Genomic DNA, 21,618 nt, shown 5'->3' on the forward strand with positions numbered 1-21,618 from the left:
AAAGAACGCTCGATCTTTCTCGATCTCATACTTGACATTAGAAGGGTCTATGCCATGCATTTCCTCATAATACCAAGGAAAAACATCGCAGAAATCCCTAAATGGGTAGGTGAAGCTCACAATTTCCTCAAGATTGTGATTGGCTCCACTCTGTATGTTTTTCATGATGCCCGTCATGACAGAAATATCAGGGAGCAATGTTTGTGAAAGATTGCCACTGTTTCCTTCCGAGTCCAAAAGTTGGATAGTCGTATATGGTGAGGAAACGATTTCATGTGCATCAGGTGACAAGATTTGAAGAGGCATCATGTCCGAATCAGATATCGAAACATGATGGTGCGAATCCTCCCAAGGTCGCTCTTCTAATTGCGTGATCTCTCTAATAGCTTCATCCACCGATAGGACATGATTGAGTGGATCAAAAGATGGAGCGGTTATGGGAGGGGTAGTGGTACCATTGGTCAAAACCAAAGTGACCAAAGATTCATATGCAAATTGAATGGCTTGGTAAGCTGATTCAGCCAGTGACAGTGGCATTTTCTCTCCGTATGTGTCAATGTTTGAAGGAGCCGGTAGGATCCATGGATTGGTCTTTTCATGAGGAAAATATGAAAGCATGTTGACCGATTGTGAAACCTTCAGTGGCTGAAGAGGGAAACAATCCATGAGGGAAGAAGCCTTCAGTAGACCGGTACCTAAACTGATGTAACTGTCAGTTCCACCTCCTACTAGGGGTACAGAGCCAGTTGGTCGTGGTGAATAATCGAGGGTGCAGAAAGACAACTGATGTACTGTAATAACCTTTCCATTCAATGGAAATTGGATGATGCGAAAGATAGTAGATACAACGGCCATCATGGAATATGTCCAACTGTGACCGAGCAACAAGTTATAGTTGAGTTTCTTGTCAACGACTTCTACGTCCACCATTACTATTTTCCCAGCCAAAGTGATGGGAAAACTGGCTTGGTATCCTTTTGGGATAAAGGTGTGGCCATCGAAAGCTTTAGGGGAGTTCAACAACGGGGATAGGGTTGGAGAACCCAAGCCGAGCCAACATGAAGCTGACATGATGCAGGTTGAAGTACCTTCGTCGATGATAGTTCTATGTATACCTTTATCTTTCGTGGTGATATGCACTTGGAATGCAAGCTGGTGAGAAAGGGGAGGTCTACACTTGTCCATGTTGAAAATATAAAGCATGGAATCTGTAGGGTCAATACCTCCGATAATCGAAAGCAAAGCCTTTCGTTGGCTGGGGCATGTTTGTAATACTTCGAGTGCCGACATAGCCGATGGCGCTTGCGCCAAATCCTCTACGATATTGTAGTGTTGGGTGGCACGTGCAGATGTATTGTGCATTGTGCATTGAAGTGCCCCTTTGGGAGGTTGAATTACGAAGTCCTCAATGACCTTTCAATATGCAGATCGTTGGGCAACGATGGGTTTTGACCTGAGGATGGTTCTACTGCCGGAGTGACAGGAGGTCCATAAGATTTGGCTCTTGTGGTGAGATCTATTGTTCCAAATGTGTAAACGACAGAAGATCCTTCTCCAGCTGAAGGATGTTGCAAACCGTCGCTACCCCCTGACGTGGGTTGAGTTTGGTTGGCAACAAGATTTTGCTATTTTTGAGTAGGAAAAGGATTTCTAAGGACAGCAGGTGCCTTACCAGAATCTCTTTTGGCAAGGTAATCCGTGCATTCTTGAAGACGCGGACAATGCCAGGTTACGTGATATTCAAGACAGAGTTTGCAATAATAGTTGGTGCCTTTATCCTTTTCCACATCAGTAGGCATAGCAGCCTTCTATTTTGGGTTGGGTTGCTTTGTTGACTGCTCCTCAGAAGGAGCGGTCTGTTTCTTATTCTGCTCTTTCTTACCACTGGATTTCTGTGTAGACTGCATAGAGTTTATCGCAGTGGTAGGAAGAGCAGTTGATTTGGTGATAGTGAAAGCATTGGGGTTACCGTGAGCATGGGGGATTATGTCCTAAAGAGTGCCAGATTGTGAATAAATCAAATCTAAGTGCTGGGCATGACGTATGGATTGGTCTTCAGTGACCGCACCACCTAGAGCGACATCTCTAGCGATTTGTGCCAGTAACGACCTATAGAACCAGTCCGTTAAGAGAAAGTCTGGGAGGGGAGCTTTGACTAACCTCCGCCTACGTCTCCATTCATGAATATGATCAGAGATGTGGGTGGCAGTATCTTGACGAAATGAAGTAAGGAGCTCTGTCCCAGTCTCATAGCAGATAGGTCACTGAAAGTGCTTTAGGAACTCCATCGCTAAAGCATCAAAGGTATTCACTGACGCACGTGGTAACTCAATATACCACTTTGCAGCATTGCCAGTGAGGGTGCGGGGAAAAAGACGCAACCGGACACTGTCATCCACCATGGAGTTAGAAACACACCATAGATGGTAGGTGGTGACATGAGTGCCTAGATCCTCCCCTTGTTTTCCGTCGAACTTAGGAATATCCACCAGTATTTTATGCGGGATCGGTGGCCATTGTAGGTTATGGTAGATGGGGTCGTTAGTCAACTTGTATAAGTTGGGGATATCCAATGTTGCCAAAAAAGGCAAATTGTTGGGTGCCCCCAACTCGGACCATTGTGATGATAGATGACCTGAGGAGCTCTGCGCTCCTCCCATCGTTTGGTTCCCCATGGTGTACATGGGCTACGTGGTGTAGCAGTTGCTTTGTGGTATGGTGTTGTAAAGTGGATTACCATGAGGATTTTGATACTAGGGTATGAAGTTTCCCCCAATATAAGCGGTGCCCCCTTGACTCATCTGAGTTTGTGAGTAGGGTGCCCCCATGGATTGGGTGGGGATCCCTTGTGGATTCCCAACCGACACTGAACTGATCATATGGCTTTGATTGACAGAGGGAAGTCTCATGTCAATCAGTGACTGTCCATGCATGCTTGAGAACGACGGGGGAACTGTGACATTCCCTGCCGCCATGTGCATATTGGGAACTGCCCCAGATATCTAAATCTGGGGGTCAGAACCATACATTGGCGGCCGACCTTGGTGTTGGTAAACTGGAACTACACCCATAGTGCCACATTGAGTGTTATATGGAGCACTATATGTGGCACTAGTCGAAGGTATGCTTTGGCACACCATAGGAGTGGAACCTGGCATCTGTTGGGTTCCGCTGATAGAGGGTGTTATGTGAGTTGCAGTACCTAGGAAAAACGGGATTGCGGGGTTCCACATTGCCGGTGTTGTGATGACTGTCGACTGGGGAAGTGGTAGAGGACTCACAGTGTCTCTATAATTCCACAACCCTTGAGGTGTTGACTGAATAGATGGGAGAGTTCCTCCTAGTGAAGAGTGAAGTATTGGTATGATGGGAGCAATAATAGGATCCGACTGATTTGTAAGTGGAGTGTTAAAATGAGGAAGAAATCCTTCTGCGAAGAAATCCTCTAGCAAATCAGAATCATCGGTCATCCAGAATGATCCCGTGTGCGATTTAGGAGTTTGATTTCTCAAAGATGAGGAATCTGAGTCAGTGGATCTCGGCAGATCCTCCATAGTGAGTGGAGGAAGTCCTAATAACCACCTGGATTGACGGTGAGGGCTGGATGTAGCCACAATGACTGGTAAATTTTATTGGATAAATTTTAAGGTGATATTATTTAAGTCTCGAAAACGATAGCACTCAGGTACCTAAAAAGAAAAAATACTCTAAAAATGACAATCAACAAACAAAGTGAAATTACCTCGTTTGATAAACACCGATTACTGGAGATGAACCCAGTCTCTCAATGAGTAATAGAGAAGGATGGCCAAATGTACGGTTATGGTTACTTTTGAGCTTCGTCCAAACCTCAAATTGAGGGGCCAAGTACTCTCGTGAAGATGAGCACCCTCCCCAAAAATGAAGACAAAGTAGATCCGTCCATTTGAGGTACCAGGACAGCCTGTCCTAGTCACCTTATGGAAGTACCTAGAAGTATTGGCCACTAGAGATACCTCAAATCATAGACATTACTAGGGGGGACATAGTCATAGACAACACGTTGTGTGGGCAGGATACCTGAGTCCCCGACTCAGTTCCGAAATCCCCGAAGGGACCCCCGTTACACAGAATGCCCAAAGGAGTTGTAAAAGAAGGCAAGCTACCTTCGATTACAATCCAATGTTGTCTCATATTTAGCTCTGTTGTGAGTGGAGTGGTCCCGGTAATATGAGTGCAGAATGATTTTTCACTCTTTAACGACACTAGTTTGATTTTCAACCTTGGGTAGTTGACTCACTCTCTTATCCCAAGGTCCTAATCTATCTAATGTTGGTTTGCTCTAAAAAAGAGTATCTGATTGATTTTAGTGTACTTTCTTATTTGTCTTTGGAGGGGGTGTTGACGTATGAATATGATGAGACTCTCAACTCAATAAACCATGCAGAACAATGCTTTGAATTTTTTTTCAATTTCTTATGCAAATAAGTCTTATTCTACACATGTATTATTTCACATATTCATGTATTCATCAGTGCATCTAAAGTCATTCAACACTTTGCATAACTGAAAGTTCCTTTTCTCAATATTCCCTAACAACTATTGAACCAAAACAAAGCAGCCTACAACTATTTCGACAGAAGGAGATGTACAGTTTATTAGCTTTTCTTTCAACCAAAATTTCTTTCATGAGAGAAAAATTAAAGCATTTTCTTAAAAAATAAATTTTAAGACACCAAATTTGTTAGCATGATACTGTTGCAGATCTTAATTTATCCCTTGGGACAAGTTTCCCCCCTTTTGGTCTACAAAATCTCTTGAAAAACATAGAAATGGGAGACTAATGCTCTATCTATGTGTAAATAGAGCTTTAGTTTAGCCACTAACGCTCCTTGTGCATAGTCAAAGAGCTTTATAAAGCTCTGTGTAGACTAGCAACCTGTGTTAGCGAGGGAAAGATCTCAAAAAGTGGGCTTTTGGGATCAGTTTCTGAAGAGAAAGCAACTTAGCTAGATGCAACAAACTAGAAGGTGGATCAGAGAAGGATATGAAGAAGTGGGAAGCTCATAGAAGAGAGAAGAGATCTGAGAGGAGTCTGGATAACCGAGAATTAAATGTATAGTCCCCAGCGGAGTCACCAGTTCTACTATGGGGTAAAATGCACGGGACGAAAACTACCCTCGAAAGTCTTCCCGGGACTTTCGACAGACCATAAGGTTATCTACAAAAGGTACCTGTTACACACATGTTCATCTATCTGACATTTATTGACAGGATATGGAGAAAGGATCACCTTTGGTTCTTTCTAGATTCACTTGGGGATCTCCGTGCGGTAAGAAGAACTCCTCGTGACTGGCTCGAAGACGATTCCTACACAAAAGAGCAAAGCAAAGTAATCACAGCATATACTTCTGACAATTAATGTAAGAATCCGTAACAAACATGTATAAATGTGTAACTTATCTACTCAACACAACAAGCATCAGAATGAACAAATAAATGCACAATATCACCGACACTTCGAGTAGGGAACACAACTGCAGTCCTATATTCAGAATAGAAGAGTGATTACAACAACCCTGTTGTATCAGCCTTCCTTATCCTTTTTTCCTCTCTCTCTCCTTCTTTCAACTAGCTCCTTCAAGAAGATGACAATATCACAACATCACCATGTACTGTCCTTCTAAATTCTTTGACCATTTTGCAATGGCCCTCTCGTTGCTTATATAGTGATCGATTTAGGGTTGCCCAACTCCAGCTGTAGTTCATTTGGGTAAAAACCATGAACCTACCTTGTTTACCAGCTTTTTCCCATTTGCCTCTATTTCTGGAATAGAATTTCTCCAAATATCTTGATTTTTGGAGTTTCCCTGCTTTTCTTGCGTAAATTTAGGGAAACAATATCTAGATATTTAATGACAGATTCATTGGTATAACCACTTGAGCATCACTAAAGTTCACTAACGCTCCCCTGGTCTAACAACAAGAGTTAGCAAGTTGATTAACGCTTCTTTATGCATGTAAACAAGCTTTATAAAGTAGGTTATTAGTGTATAGATAACGTTAGTGTGGATTCAGGGCTTGCAACTGTGGTCATTCTTTTAGTCATCTTGTCTTTCTCCTCTAAGTTGATTAGGAGGTCAATTTGTCCTATAACATGCTCAATGCTCTGTAACTACTCAAATTTCAAACAACCAAGTGTTTTCTCATGGATATTCCTGGGGGCTTTATAATATCTTTTGAAATTGAATTTGACCATTCCCCCCACTTCTGAGTCATTAATGCCTTCTTGGTGGCATATCATCCCAAATCTAGCTCTTAATTCGTGTCTTAATTGCCTGCCGTCCGCTTCTCTTTGTCTTAAATTGGACATCTTGCCATGAACAATGATACCAATGGTCGCTTCCCAGCCTACTCGCACGGCAGTGCAACCCCTTCTGCATGGGCGCGACCCTTGTGACATGCCAATCTTGTGCGCAAGCTCCTTATCACGCAGCTCCCTCACAGACTCTTTTATAGTCCTGCACTCTCTTTCAACTACTTGGAGTGCTAAGAATATGCTCCCTATAGCTCGTCAAGTGGTTGCACCACCTGTGCGAGACTTCAATTCAGCTTCCAGCCTAGTCCATGGGCACCCCTCAATTATCCTCGCGACAGTCAGTGCCGTGTGTTCTTCCTTATGTGGTGCACTCCCCTGTTTACTTTTTTTGGTAAGGTGCAGTTGCAACCATGGTAGTAGAGTCCAAAATTCTAGGTGACACTCTTCTAATGCAGTAGTATGGTTGTCCGTATATTGTCTTGTCATTCTTAGTTTATCGACGAGACATGCTTGCATGATTTAATTTTCTGATTTTTTGATTTCTGCATCCATTAACATGATTTTCTTCCTCAGGTGTACCCAATATTATTCGATTTCGTGAAGCTTAAGGTTTGCTCACCGAATGGCTTCTTGAATCTGCATATGTTCGCCCTCGCGTAGCTGTATAATTCCTTCATCCTAGTCCTCGCGTATTGTTCCAACTATGGGAGCTATTGTGTGAGGATTCCTTTCCTTCAAAATTTTGGTCTTGACTCTACTCCTCAGCTTTGGAATCATCTCCACGCTCGGGTTTTTGCACATGGTTCTATAGGCCCATCGAATTTCTGGCACGCGCAGGTCCCAATTAGTTCGTCTCACCTGGTGAACCTTGTTCAGGACTCTGCATACCTTATTGAATGCTTCCATGTGGAATGTTTGTGGTGCACATCGCATTTCCTGCTTCTATGTCCTGTTTCAATTTTCGTTCCTGAGTTTGGGGTTTTCTTGTTGCCCAACACATGTGTGTACCCATAGAGACAGGTGGGCATGCAAGTTTCTTTGTTCTTGCTGGCCGACTCTTGTTCAAAGATAGGGGCTTCCAAATCATAGGCAAATCATCCTTCTACATCCATGCCAGTCCTCAAAATTTCCTTGATGTGTACCCCACCATCGTGCGGGTGTTGCGCGCAGTGCCCACTTCAACGCATCGAACCATTGCTGTGCCAGTACTGCACTTTCAAATTTTCTCAGGAATTCATCCACCGCTATCAATCCATCATATGTCGGCAGCTCTCTGGTCTCCATTGTGACGCAATGCAGTGATCTAACCATCATGTTGCAATTCAATGTCGTCACTTTGTGCAACCGATTCTGCTATCGCTCTACTTCTTCGTCTGAATCCAAAGTGCAAGAGCTTTCGCACTCCCACGAGATCCTTGCATCTACAGTCGGATTCACCCAATCCTGGTCTAACACAATTATATTGTAAATACAATCAAGATCCTCATCGCTATCATTGTCGCGCACCAGTTCAGTGTAGCGCACTCCTTCAGCTGGGTCCAGCGGGACTACTACGCATTATGAATTTTTCTCAAAGATCATTTTGTGCTTCTTCAGGTTGATGACTCTATTCATATAAGTGGTCTAGTGTATTCCTAACAACTCAGGATAGAGATTGTTGTCATCGACAATCTCTATTACTTCAAAATCTGCCTGCGTGCATGTGCCTTCAATATCAATTTTTACCCCTTGCAACCTTCCCATGGGTAAAATATTCTGTTGGTTCGCCATTCATAATTGAATAGGGGAAAATTGTAGTGTGAGCCTACCCATGCGTTCCCATGTTTTCTTCCGTAATGCATTCACGTCCAAACCCATATCTAGGATTACCTGATCCATTTCATACTCACTCATCTGTGTAGTCAACCTCATTTCCCTTCCAGTGCGCAATGCATGCTTCCCCAATTTCTGGACCACGCGCGGTTCTCCTGACCCTGCACAAGTAGTGATCAGTTCCTGTAGTCCTTTAATTACCTTGTTTTCGTCCAACAGTTTCATGCATGTCTCCAGAAAGGTAGTGGGCATTGAAGGATCCATTCTTGGCTATGGTTGATCCTTACTACCTGAAGTGGAGGCCTTCATGAAGTTCTTCTTAGCTTCCATGAACGTCTCCTTTGCATGTTCTAAGTCAAACTCGAGTTCCTTTTCAAGAGCCTTGTGAACCCATGTACTTTCCTTTTGCTACTTCCCCATATCCTCTCCCATGGCCATACCGCTTCTGAGCATCATGTTGACATTCGGGTCTTCTTCGCATGGTTCAGACCTCATCATTTGTATATTCTGAGTCAGGGGATGCTGGAATACCCCTTTTTCATGCATCCTCGTTATCAATGTAGGATAGTCTATTGTTTCATGATCAAACTGAGCACAATATGTACAGGATATCCTTGTCGGGTTGGTACAATCATGGGCATAATGCCCTGGTCCTCCGCAGTTGCAACAGATTAATTGTTTGTGACCCCTTCCTGGCCCCATTCCATCTCGTCGTCGACCTCGCCCTTGAAATCTAGCGCATGCCATCCCCGCATCTCGGTTGAGGGCTCGCGTTTCGGTTTGCATCCTATAGGCAGGGCTCCAATCCATCCTTAGCTCATAACTGTGACAAGCGTACTCATCGTGGCCTACCGACCTAGAGAAATTACAAAACAATTTTTGGGGTGTCTGCGTATATTTCTGCAACAAATGACAATTATCTATCGTGTGTTTCCATCCTATCTAATAGATCACTCACCATAAAATGGGTTCCACGCTCGGCCTTGCCTGTGCTTCCGGTCTTAACGATATTGGCCTTCCTCCTACAAAGTAGTTCGCGAATACTGGACAATGATCCTTGTCATGGCTATTGGGTAGCAGAAGCCCCACGCAATGGTCATGGGGTGTGAAGCCTGCAATTTTGGGAAAGCTAAAGGTAAAGATTTTGCGAGGAGCGCGGTTTGTAATAAATCAAATTCAAAGGGTAGTCCACCCAGGAATAATGTAAAGAATTGTAAGTTGAGTTGGCCTGCCCATGGATCACAGTCCATGGAAAGGTATAAATAGAGTGAGGCTATATGGGTAGAGGTAGCTAAGTCTTGGTTATGATCTTGATGTAATGGGTTTTTGAGAAGAATTGGTAAGCGTCTGTAAGTCCGAGTCGAGAGTGTGGGTAGTGGGTAGAGGCTCCGTAGCTGTGTGCGTAGAGGCATGGAAGAGTCTTTAGCTGTGTGTGCGGACCCCTGCAGCTGAGTGTGCAAGGTAGATCTAGATGTATTGGTGAAGAAAGGAAATAAAGATAAGTTTCTTTGATATAATTCTGTGTTAATATGAAGTATCACAGATCTAGCTTTTTGAATGATTAATGTTACTGTTTGATCTATGTGCATCTATTTACATTCTGAGTACATGTGAATCTATGGTTAATCTAAGTATGCGAACTAAGTAAAGCTAATAAATGTTTGCTTAAAGACCTTTCTAAGTAATACTTCATCACATAAAGTAGATCTGTAAATAGTGCACTCATAACTAGCAAAGAGTGTTCCGAGTTTAGATCTATGTGAAACAGGCTAGTGTGACGCTACGAGAGGTTGCACAAACCCTCTAGATCACATCTAGACACCCCAAGGGTGTGGAAACCTAGTTCCAACACCCTCCCTTGCTACCTTGGGTGAGACCTCAGTCTGCACTCCATGGACTATTGCCGAAAGGGCCGGTAGCTATGAGATTTGCTTGGCTAAATAGTTCTTCCGAACCTGGGTTAGGCCCATATATGCCAATAAATGGTTTTGTTGCCGGGACTGGTATCTACCTAAGGGTTGTCTGATGTTGGGACATTGGAACCCTATGAAGAAAGAGATTGAAGAGTGGTGGGATGTGAAACTCCACGAGTTCGCAACTCAAGAGAACAGAAACCCGCGAGTGTCAGAAGAATATTGGCTAGACCAGTATATATTAACAGACATTCACGAGATCCTCTTTGCGACATTTCCGGTAGAACTGTACAAGTGGATCGCGAGGATATCTGGCAGCGGGGGAAGGTGAAAACCGGACCAACCTATTATGTGGACCCCGGAACTGGTGCATAGGCTAGAAGCCATAGAAGATAAAATTACACACGTAGTAGACCATTGGCTGGATCAGGTAATAGGAGGATTTATTATTGAGTTCGCAATAGATACAACTGTGAGCTATAGCGAAGCAGAAAGACAGTTTCTTCAAGGACCTTAGGGTAGGTTTATCAAATCCTTAAATGCTTGGATTAAGATGCTGTTATGTGAAAAACAGATCATGCACATATATTGATGTCTAGAGTAATGAGGTGCGGAAGAGGTTATCGCGAAACAGAAGGAGTAGAGAACAATCCTTTAGCTTCTATTTCCCAAGAAAGCGAGAAAGAGCTCGCAAGGTTCTCACCAAGGAGCGCGATCCATTTGATCGAGGAGTGCTTCCCATTTTTACCATCTTTGTCCATGCCACCCCTCGCATCGCCTTCATTGAACCCATCCACCCCACCCCCAACCCCACCCCCACCAAAAGTTGGGATGGCGAGTGCGAGCAAGCTGCCAACATTTAAGGGTGTAGGAAATGAAGAACCAGGATGGTTTTCATTTATGATACGGTCTGTATGGGATGCCTAGGGCATAACAAATGAAAACATCAAAAAAGCCACCCTAGTTATTGCACTACAGGACCGCGCATTGACGTGGTACATAAATTACTCAACTGATCATCCAAATGCAGGAATAACAACAATCCAGGATGCATTAAACAAAGAGTTTGGTTGACGAAAATCGAAAACCCAGTAAGTTTTTGGGTTCAACGAGATCATAATGTTGCTTAGGAAAACCTCGTGGGATTTGAACCAGAGATTAAAGAGCACTATTCGTGAAGCGAATATGACATTGACGGATGCACAACATTGCACGTGTTTTGTGGCATCATTGACGCCACATTTGAGGACAACTCTGTCACAACAAAAGATCTCAACCCAAGCCGAGGCACTAGAGACAACAATGAGGTTGCACGAGACCCCCATACCAGACCTAGCATTGGAAGTTCAGCAAATCCATGCACAACTTCAAAACCTAAGTTTAGAAATGCAAATCCTGAAGCAAGAAAGAGTGTCTCGACTAGAGGCATGCGTAGAGGTAGGATGTCTTAAAAGTAAGAGCCAGGGGCACGAAAAGGACCATTTTCCTATTTTTGTGAGTTATATAGCAGGGGGAGGCCCAATGTTGTTGAAATTGGAGGTACAAGCAAGACCAAGTGCTGTGCCTGCACTCTGGTGTGCGATTTGTTAAGTGGGTAGAAAACATGGAACAGATAACTACCACTTATTACAAAAGTATACCTAGACCCCACAGCAGCTATATTGCATTTTTTGTTAATCAATAGGACACAATGAGCAAATGTCGGAGTTGTGACTTGATGATGAAAAGAACCCCAACTTACCGAATGCAGGCTGAAGTGTGTGGAGGATTTCAAAGACGCGGCTAAGGAAGAGGAATGGGACCTGGGCAGGGCCACGAATAGCTGATCTATTATAACTGTGGAGGGCGGGGACACTACGCTCGCGACTGCACTAACCCAACCAGAATTTCGTTCCCCTATTGTGAACAGTTTGATCATGAGATGGTGGACTGTCTAACGCTAATTGCCCAAATGCGTGAAAAGGGCATGCTACAATCTTCGCCGACCTAGAATGTCCAACTGATGCGATCAGAACCTTGTGAAGAGGACCCTAGTATAAATATGGTATTAAGGAGCGGCGCAACTACAAAAGAAAATCCGTGAAAAGAGGGTGAAGAAAGCCGAAAGAGGCACGACACTTGTTCAAAGGAACTAGATTCCGAGTCAGAACTAGGGATGAAGATGCCGGGAGAAGCTCAGAGGAGCTTCACGGATGTCTCTACTCCAGGTAGGAGGGATCAAATGGGGCCAGGAGTGGACCCCTCCATGATTACCACCTTTCTCGAAACATGCATGAAACTGCTACGAGATAGTAAAGCCATTAAGGGAATCCAGGAGCTGATCACAAGGTGCACCAGATTGGATGAGATGTAGGTAGTCTAGAAAATGTGAAGGCATGCTCTGCGCAACAGGGGGGAAATGAGAATGACAGTGCAAATTGGCGAGTATGAAATGGATCAGGTCATCCTGGACCTAGGCTCAGATGTGAACGTATTACCTAAGCAAACTTGGGAATGCATGGGCAAGCTCACACTGCAATGGTCTCCAATTTAGCTATGAATGACCAACCAAAAAAAGATCTTACCAATGGACCGACTACTAGGGGTAACCGTGAATATCTACGGTGTAAGTACACAAACCAATTTCGAAGTCATAGATATTTTTGATGACAGTAATCCTTACCCTGCACTGGTTGGGATTGATTGGGTGACAGACATGAAAGGATCATTAACTTAAAAAGGTGGAAACTGACATTCGAAAAGAAGTCACTGCGAGTAGTAGTTCCATTGGACCCAGCCGAAGGAGAACGCTAATCCGAACCCGTGAGAGATGAAGAACTAGATTGTGTCTTTCAGATAACAGTGAAAAACCCAGATCTGACACATTGTACAGAGGATTAAGGAGTCGCATGGGAGCGTGATAGCACCTGTACAGTGGATTTCGATGAGGAGATCAAGCGATGGCAGAACTGGTTGCAAAAAGATATGACATTAAACTGTAATTTAATGACTTGGTCATTGCGATGCATAACCACCGAGGAATGATGAAGGCTAGAGGAAAGCGCCGCAATAGAGGAAAGGCAACTTGTCCAACTGGACACATTTTACGTAGCACAGGAGCAGTGTAGTGGGTTGGAAGACGTGCTGCGCACACCTAAAAGGGACCCGCGGAAGCTGAAACGGAGGAGGCGCTTCCAGGGAGGGACTAAAGGATGTGCACAACAGCCAAGTTGGTATAGAGCAGGCATACCTCAATGAAGAAGAGTATGGGTACTTCTCAGGCGACCAACCACCCATTGGAATCTATGCAAATCAGAGGATCACACAGCCGGACAAGAAAGTCTCATTACACCCAAGAAACCTAGCACAGATACAGCCCACCCTTCCAGGGAAAACACCCACAGAAGGATTCAACAACTCTTGGAAGCCATTTGGCGAGATAAAATGAAAATTGAAAAGTTAGAAGCATCAGAGGCTAGACTCTGTGCACAGAGTGTCAGGTTAGCTGAAGAAATTGATAAGCTACAGTCAGAAGTCACTTATACGAAGGAGCTAATGAAGAAAATAGACATGGCTGACTCTCCTACCCTACTACAAGCAGTGGCGCTGCTAGCATGGTTGTGCCCGAACCTGGGAAGACGAAAATGCACACACTGTAATTCGTTAGTAGAATCAAGGGAATGTAATGGGTGCTCGTAGCGCGGGCTAGCCGGGAAATGGAAGACCTGTGCAAGAGATTCGCCCACTTGACTATCCATTCGTAGCACAGTCCTAGTGCCCCGTGTAGTTGGAAGAGGGCGTGGGACTATAAAACGGGCTACTGCGAAGCTGCGTAATATGGCCACATCATACACACAAGAACTGCACCTGCATCCTTGGGGATTCACTGCCTTGAAGGAAAGGTGGAAAGCGACTGTTACCGGTACTGTTCATAATATGATGGCCCATTTAGGACATCGTGGAGCGGGTGGTGGGAAATTAAGATGGAGGAATAGCTGCCAAACTTGCATTTATGAGCTGCGGCATGTGAAAACAACCAAATGCAAATTCGAAATTCTATATAAGCATAATAGGGGTCACACTTCCACAATTTACCATCCTGCAAGAAAGTCGCCTTAGGTTCGTGTTATAGACATATTTGGACACTGCAACCCCAATCACATATGTCCATAAACAAAGGGCTTCTGAGTCCCTAAAAGTGTTGTTTAATGCCCTAAAGGAACAAGGTCATCTGATTACATAATCTCCCAGAAGTTCTCCACCAAAAACTGCTCATAACTGGTCAAAACTGGACCATACAGATTGCCCAGTACTAAGGGTGTGATGCATCTCACCTGCTCAGTGTAAAAAGTGTGATGCATATTGGAAAGCCCTTCTGTAGGGTGCAATGGGCGAGAGTAGACAAATGGTAGAGACAGTTTGCAAGGTGGATGATCATGGAATCTTCCAGAAACTTCTCCTATGACACTTGCCTCTTTGAATTCGCCCAGGGATGAGTAAGAGATCATCAATCTCCAAGTGGAATCAAGAACTATCAGAGAGAAGACACTAATCAAAATCCCAGAAGTTGACTCACCCCCTTGCAATCATATATATATGGAACCCTCATCCCAGAGATCCAAAGGCTGGAATTTTGTATCTTGTAAGGAAGTGCTATTGGTTTCTTGGTGGAACATCATAGTGTTGGGTGATCTAAGCTTTTCATGAGGTGAAGAAGGGCTTTCATGCTGGGAAGATGATGCTGGGTCAGATTAATGGGTTGTAATCCTCTCTTCTAATCTTTACATCAATAAAGCTATTCAAGTTTTCCTCCACATTCTTGTATGTCTGATAATATATGCATTTGTGTGGTCAATATATATCTGGTCATATATTGTTTATGATTGTAGATCTCTGCACTTTGAAGGTATTATGCTACTTTGACTTTACAGGTACTCTTTGAAGTGGAGTGGTCAAGGGAAAAGAGGAAAAGATCTGTCAGAGAGGAGAAGGAAGAAGCAAGGAACCGAGTGAAAGATTGAGGTCGGTATTCTTTGCTCGTCCTCTATCTACTTCTCGTAAAGGAAAATGAAAGTAACTTTAATATGTTTGTTTCTAAGATAGCTACCTGTCTTAGTGGGACTAGCAGCTCTGCATAGACACTAGATTTCCCGATAACAAAATGGTGACTCCGTTGGGGACTGAATAACTTGTTTTCTTGTCTATATTTGTTTGCTTTATAAACGACAGATGGAGCCTAAAGTCAAGCCAGCTAGCCTTCGAACTGCATTTTCTATGCAATTACAAAGTAGATCAATGCTGCTTCAGTCTATCTCTAGGTTTTGTTTATAAACTGAACAATTGATTTTCAAACATCCTAATTGCCCTAGTGGTGGCTTAAGTAGGCTCATTAGATCAGCCCCTGTTATTTGTATTTACTGACTATCATTAGCTCGTCCTAAATCCCTGAATTGAGCTGCAAACTGTGACCAAAACCAAGTTGAAGTCTCGTCCCTGGACCATCGCACCTTCTCCTCTTGGGAATCTAGATGCATCGCACCTCCCATGTGCAGTAGGTGCGCTACATCGCTCTTTCCCTGTGTTACGGGTACGATGATCATATAAGTCCTCTTCTGTTTCCAGATTTTGGTTTTTTGTTCACTCCCTTCAGCTTTATTCAGGAGTTTTGCTCTCTGTGATTAGTATACCACTGTGAAAACTTCCTTCCTTTGCATGACTTAGCCTCCATAGTACAAAGAACTGTGAATGTTTCTATGTATTGTTTTCCATTTACGGTTCTCCTTTACAAATAAGTAGCGTAATAAAACTATCGTCTTTTGATTTGGAAGTGTCGCAAGTGTTGTTTTCAGTCAAAGAAAAGAATCCTACTATTCTTGATGGTCGATTACACTGTTACTCTTGTATTTGATTTGAATTAGTAGTTTTTCAAGTGTCGAAAGCAGTTTTCAATTCAAAATCGCAAAGTGTCGTCATTATCTTCCTTTCATCTTTTGAAAAGAAAATCGTTAGTACTGTCGCTTGAAACGATTCAGATTTGTACTTAACATTCTTTTTGTCATTCACACATTAAGAAAGCGAAAAAAATACATGCATATGCATTTGCATTTAGACTGCTTGTTGATTTTGATTTAGAACGGTGCATCTAGTGTCTGCTTTCTGCTTTATGTTGGAAGAATCCCACTTCTCTTTCCTTAGTAGCTAGGATTTTCATTGCAAAAAGAAGATTAAACAATTGTTTATCATCTTAGATTGCATTTTAGGAATTGTATATCTACATCACGCGGTGAACCTAAAAGGCAAACTTCTTAAGAAATATCAAATGTAAAATAAATTCAAGGAACATAAAAACGCTTTGGAACCTAATACATAACATTTAGAAGTATAGGCTAGAGACGTATTCCGGTGTCGTAAAGCTTGGTACCTATTGCTTTAATCGTAGGTTTGGTGATTCCTCCTCTTTGAGATGACAAGTTCCAGTAAAGACTTGTGCTCCCACGTACCATCGAGTATATATTGGGAGACCACAATAGGCTATATCCGTTATCCTTAGGAATCCATGTCTGCCGCCCTATTGATCGCAATGCACTGAACACATCATTCAGGAAGATTGACTGCCGTACCATAAAAAGTATTCTACAGTTTTGTGATTGGTTTGGTAATCCCTCTATCTAGATTTCCATAGTAGTCTCTTTCGTTCCTTTTCAGACTCCTTAAAGGAAAAGGTCCATTTGAGCACTTGTCACTTCAAGCTCATTAAAAATCCAAGGTGACTAGAGTCATCTTTAGCTTTTTCTCGACTCTTAAAAATTGAAAAAGAAAGTTGTGTCAAAGCATCTAAAATTTGTTTTAATCGGAATAACGTCATTGTTCCCTTGTTGGTCTTAGGTTGAGAAAAATGGAGTCCACCAACCAAGGATTCCCCCTTGAGGGAAATCCTAGTCCTTTCTCTTCTTGGGGAAATGTTGGTGCACCTCATATGGCCACATTGTCCCTCCCAGGACTGACAATCGGCTTGCCAATATGGCTCTTCTCTACCTCTGTCTTTCAAACCTCTGTGATTCCTGAGAAATCAAGTTAGCACTAGATGATGCTAGAGTTACCCCCAACCTTCTGCTTCGTTGGTTTCTCCCTCCGCTCCTTCCTCTTTGCTTGGTAAAGTTGGTAAAGCTAAAGACCAAGTAACTGAGAAGAAGAAGAAAGGAAAGGAGAAAGAGAAGAAGAAGAAGGAGCCAAAGGCGAAAAGGGGTAACCATGTGTCATCTAGCGAAAATCCACACACTGCACCGTCCAAGCCTAAATCTCCATGTGTCATTTGCAAGGGAGACCACTATCATCAATATTGTCCTTGCATCCCTCGGATCTTAAGGGACTGGTCTCCTCGTTTGCACAATCCGGTGTCATCAACCTCTGATGGTCACGTTGAGAGTACACCGTCAACTAGTGAAAACGAAGTCTCTGGACAGAAAGGAAAATGTAAATTTCCTTGCAAATTGTGTGAAGGAAATCATGCCATCCACCGTTTTCCCTTCCTGGACAAAGCTAAAAGAGTCTTGGATAACCGTCCTGCTTCACTACTACAGCTTCCTCTTGGGGACAAGAAAATATTGCCGAGTCTGTCACTAGTTGAAAATCCGACCGACACAACTTTGTGTCCGGTCGAAGCATCTATCATTGAAGATAAACCCTCTGAATCCATACCAGACGAAAGTCAAAAGGTTGAGGCGGTAGTCGACTTGGTCTTGTCTTCAGAAGGTCCTTCTTTAGATGATACAGTCACCGAAGAGAATGAGAACAACACTGTTCAAATTCTTTTCGTAAACATAGACTCCGATGAACATGGAGGCAACCTACCCATTCCTTTACCACAGGAAGGAAGTTTGTCAGGGTCATATCCGGCCATTTATTAGGTCCCACCTCCAAGAAACCTAGTTGTTTCCTTCTATTGGAATCTACTAGGAAAACCCCATCTACCATCTAATGTACCATTCTGAATCATTGTACAAGCTTACAGAATGGTCATGGTCGGTACCATCATAGATGAAGGGGCTTCTGTGAGTATCCTTTCCTCAACTACTTGGAAAGTGCTTGGTTCACCATCTCTTCTGCCTGAGATGCAAAATCTAACAGTCTTCGACAGAGGAACCAATCGACCATTAGGCATCCTTCCAAGTTTACCTATAAATTTGAGAGGGAAAACCGCGTATCTGAATGTAATGGTATTCCAAGGACCTTTAGATTATAATCTGATCCTTGGGCGTGACTATATTTATAGCATGGGAGCCATTGTCTCTTCACTCTTTCGAGTAATGTGTTTTCCGCATGAAGGCCGAGTGGTCCAGCTCATAGATCAGCTTTCATTCCCCGGCTCACACATAGCTAATAGTCAAATTCCATCCCTAACTGGTCTTTTCATGCAAGGAATGTATCGTCAATCTCCAGTCCATCCGCCTGAAGAACGCGAGTAATTCGGTGGCCATGATTGAAACCTAGGGGGCATGCACCCTGGTCTGCTTCGGCATAAAAACTTTAGGTATAGGGTAGGTTTCCACGGAGGATATATGACTAGTCTGACACACCCGTCCATTTAGGAAAATGGGATTGGACTAGAATCAGATACCTCTGTTAGAAGGTAGGCCTTTCCCGATAGAACAAATGTTTTATCTGCAAATTGAAGGGTAACCTGGAAACTCTACTTCACTATACCTAGGAGCATGCAAACCTTTTGTGTGCAAGTGAAAAGTGACCAGCATAACGCTAACTCTATAGTTCCGCTAACTTCAACTACTTAAGTTAGGTGAGTGGTCAAATCGACTGTTCGCCTTCACAGGGGACAAATAGCACCGGCAAAGTAAAGGAAAAAATTTCCAACCTAACCTTAGTAGTTAAATAACCCCTAGGATAGTAGTTGGTCGTTCCTAGCATGCATGCGAGAGGCAGCGGAGCAAAGTTTTGAATGGTGCAAGCTCCCTAAAAATTGAACCTATCGATGAGACATCCTTATTATATGACTGGCATTAGAAGTTTTTATGCGAAGTTCAAGCTCGTTAAAAATTAAACCTAAGCAATGAGCAAATGTTCCCCCAGAGTTTAAGCTCATTAAAAAATGAACCAACCACCGATAAATAACCATTGCGAATGCATTATCATCAGCTTTTGAGCCCTGGTCGTGTTCTTACCATCATCTCCACTCTGTCTTAGCCGATCATACACCTCCATTTGATTGTTTACCCCTTTTGAGGAACAATTACGATGAGTGATTCTGTTAGCCATCCTTGTGACACTGCCATGATTGGAAAATTCCAAACCTTACGTGGAATTAGCAGCTACCCGAAAATATCACTCATTCCTAAAAAACGAGTCTCCTTTAAGCTCTTTTCATCTGACTCGTAAAATATGAAAAGATTGCCAGGAAATTGGCCTCTCCAGCTCGTTAAAATTATCGGAAGCACCATCCCTCCTCTAGATTTTAATCTTTTTGGACTTGATGGATTATTACGTAAGAAGATTGAGCGCTTGTCTTGTTCGGCGCTATAAAAAATTCATCCCTTTCGTATTATTTTATACTTTTTCAAACTTAAGGGATTATATGACGAAAAAGGATTATTGGAGTTTTCTTTCCGTCTCTTTTCAGACTCTCTAAAATTGAAAAGGGACCGAGTTGTCTTTTTCGTTAAACTCGTTAAAACCAATAGCAACAAACTTGTCCATAGAGACAAGAATGAGTTTCACTATCGCTAGGCTCGTTAAAACATAGCGGCGGGTTTGCCCGAAGGGAAAATTATAGAACAAGCATATGTTATCCTCCTCAATCTTGATAAAAATAAAGAGGTACTGGTCAGCAATGATTGGGGAAAATTGGGAAGAAAACTTGAAGAAACTTTATTGGTAGTGAGTCACTCTTAAACATGACACTTTCACTCCATCACCATGATTGAGTTGGGTTGGGTTATTCCGTTCACAGGTCATACTACCATTGGTCCATCGTACCATCCATCTTTGGGGTTAACGCTACCAATCCATTTCAGTGTCGCCGATATGTTCAAGAGAAGTCGATCAGAGAATTCACCAACCCAGCTTGTGTCTCACTCACTGCAATACCTTCACACTTCATTCTTTCATGACTGCAACCCTGAACCCTGTATCATCAAATCATTTTCACCTCCACAAAATAATTTGCTTCATTCCGTGTCGTGGATATGGGATTCATTAAGGCCCTCCTACGAAGGGTCACTTCTTGTCGATGAAAACTCATTATCCAAGAAGTCGACCTAGGAACAACCCTTCAGTACTTTGAAGCTTGCATGCCTCAATGGCAAGTTTTTCACTTTTGGCGACAGGTTTACATCAATGGCCTTCGACTGAAAGATTTTGTGTGGTGTTCGATGCCAAGTTTTTCACACCACGCGAATTATACTGTAGTACCTTGAGGGTCATCATCATTATCGGTGATTCCTCTCGCGCCTGTTAACAGCTTACATCATTGATGTCCTTCCATGTTCTACTTCAGAACATTTTTCACGTGGATCGACTCATACTTCGGGCGAAGATTGGACGAGTTTGAAGACCCCGGATCTAGTTTCATCCATTTGAGATGCGATATATCTAGGAAAATAAAGACATTAAATGTACATCATTGTTGGACACATGATCATCTGAATCAAAGGATGATGGCTCTATCAGAATCATCAGTCTACCACATAGACGGTTGTTTGTCCTATGTACATGAAAATGAATTTATAAAGCTCAACATGGGAATGCCCGCCTTAGCTAGATCATGAAAATGTTATGAAGATAATGTATTGTATTATATCTTATTACAGGTTGCCTTCCAATTCGAAAAACCTCGGATCCTCATGATAAAGCATTTCACCTGACATCAAAAGATTTTCGACCTCATGCTTTAGGGGGCAACTGTTATAGACATATTTGGGCACTGCAACCCCAATCACATATGTCCATAAACAAAGGGATTTTGAGTCCCTAAAAGTGTTGTTTCATGCCCTAAAGGAATAAGGTCAGCTGATTACATCATCTCCCAGAAGTTCTCCACAGAAAACTGCTCAGAACTGGTCAAAACTGGACCATACAGATTGCCCAGTGCTAAGGGTGCGATGCATCTCACCTCCTTAGTGTAAAAAGTGTGATGCATACTGGAAAGCCCTTTCGTAGGGTGCGATGGGTGAGAGTAGAAAAATGGTAGAGACATTTTGCAAGGTGGATGATCATGGAATCTTCCAGAAACTTCTCCTGTGACACTTGCCTCTCTGAATACGCCCAGGGATGAGTAAGAGATCATCAATCTCCAAGTGGAATAAATAACTATCAGAGTGAAGACACTAATCAAAATCCCAGAAGCTGACTCATCCCCTTGCAATCATCTATATATGGATCCCTCATTCTAGAGATCCAAAGGCTGGAATTTTGTATCTTGTAAGGAAGTGTTGTTGGTTTCTTGGTGGAATATCATAGTGTTGGGTGATCTAAGCTTTTCATGAGGTGAAGAAGGGCTTTCATGCTGGGAGGATGACGCTGGGTCAGATTAATGGGTTGTAATCCTCTCTTCGAATATTTAAATCAATAAAGCTATTCAAGTTTTCCTCCACATTCTTGTATGTC

The sequence above is a fragment of the Pinus tabuliformis genome, chromosome 1_2, assembly GCF_031772625.1.
Source record: "Pinus tabuliformis cultivar Carrire ecotype Pingquan chromosome 1_2, CPIR1, whole genome shotgun sequence".
NCBI classification, from domain to species: domain Eukaryota; kingdom Viridiplantae; phylum Streptophyta; class Pinopsida; order Pinales; family Pinaceae; genus Pinus; species Pinus tabuliformis.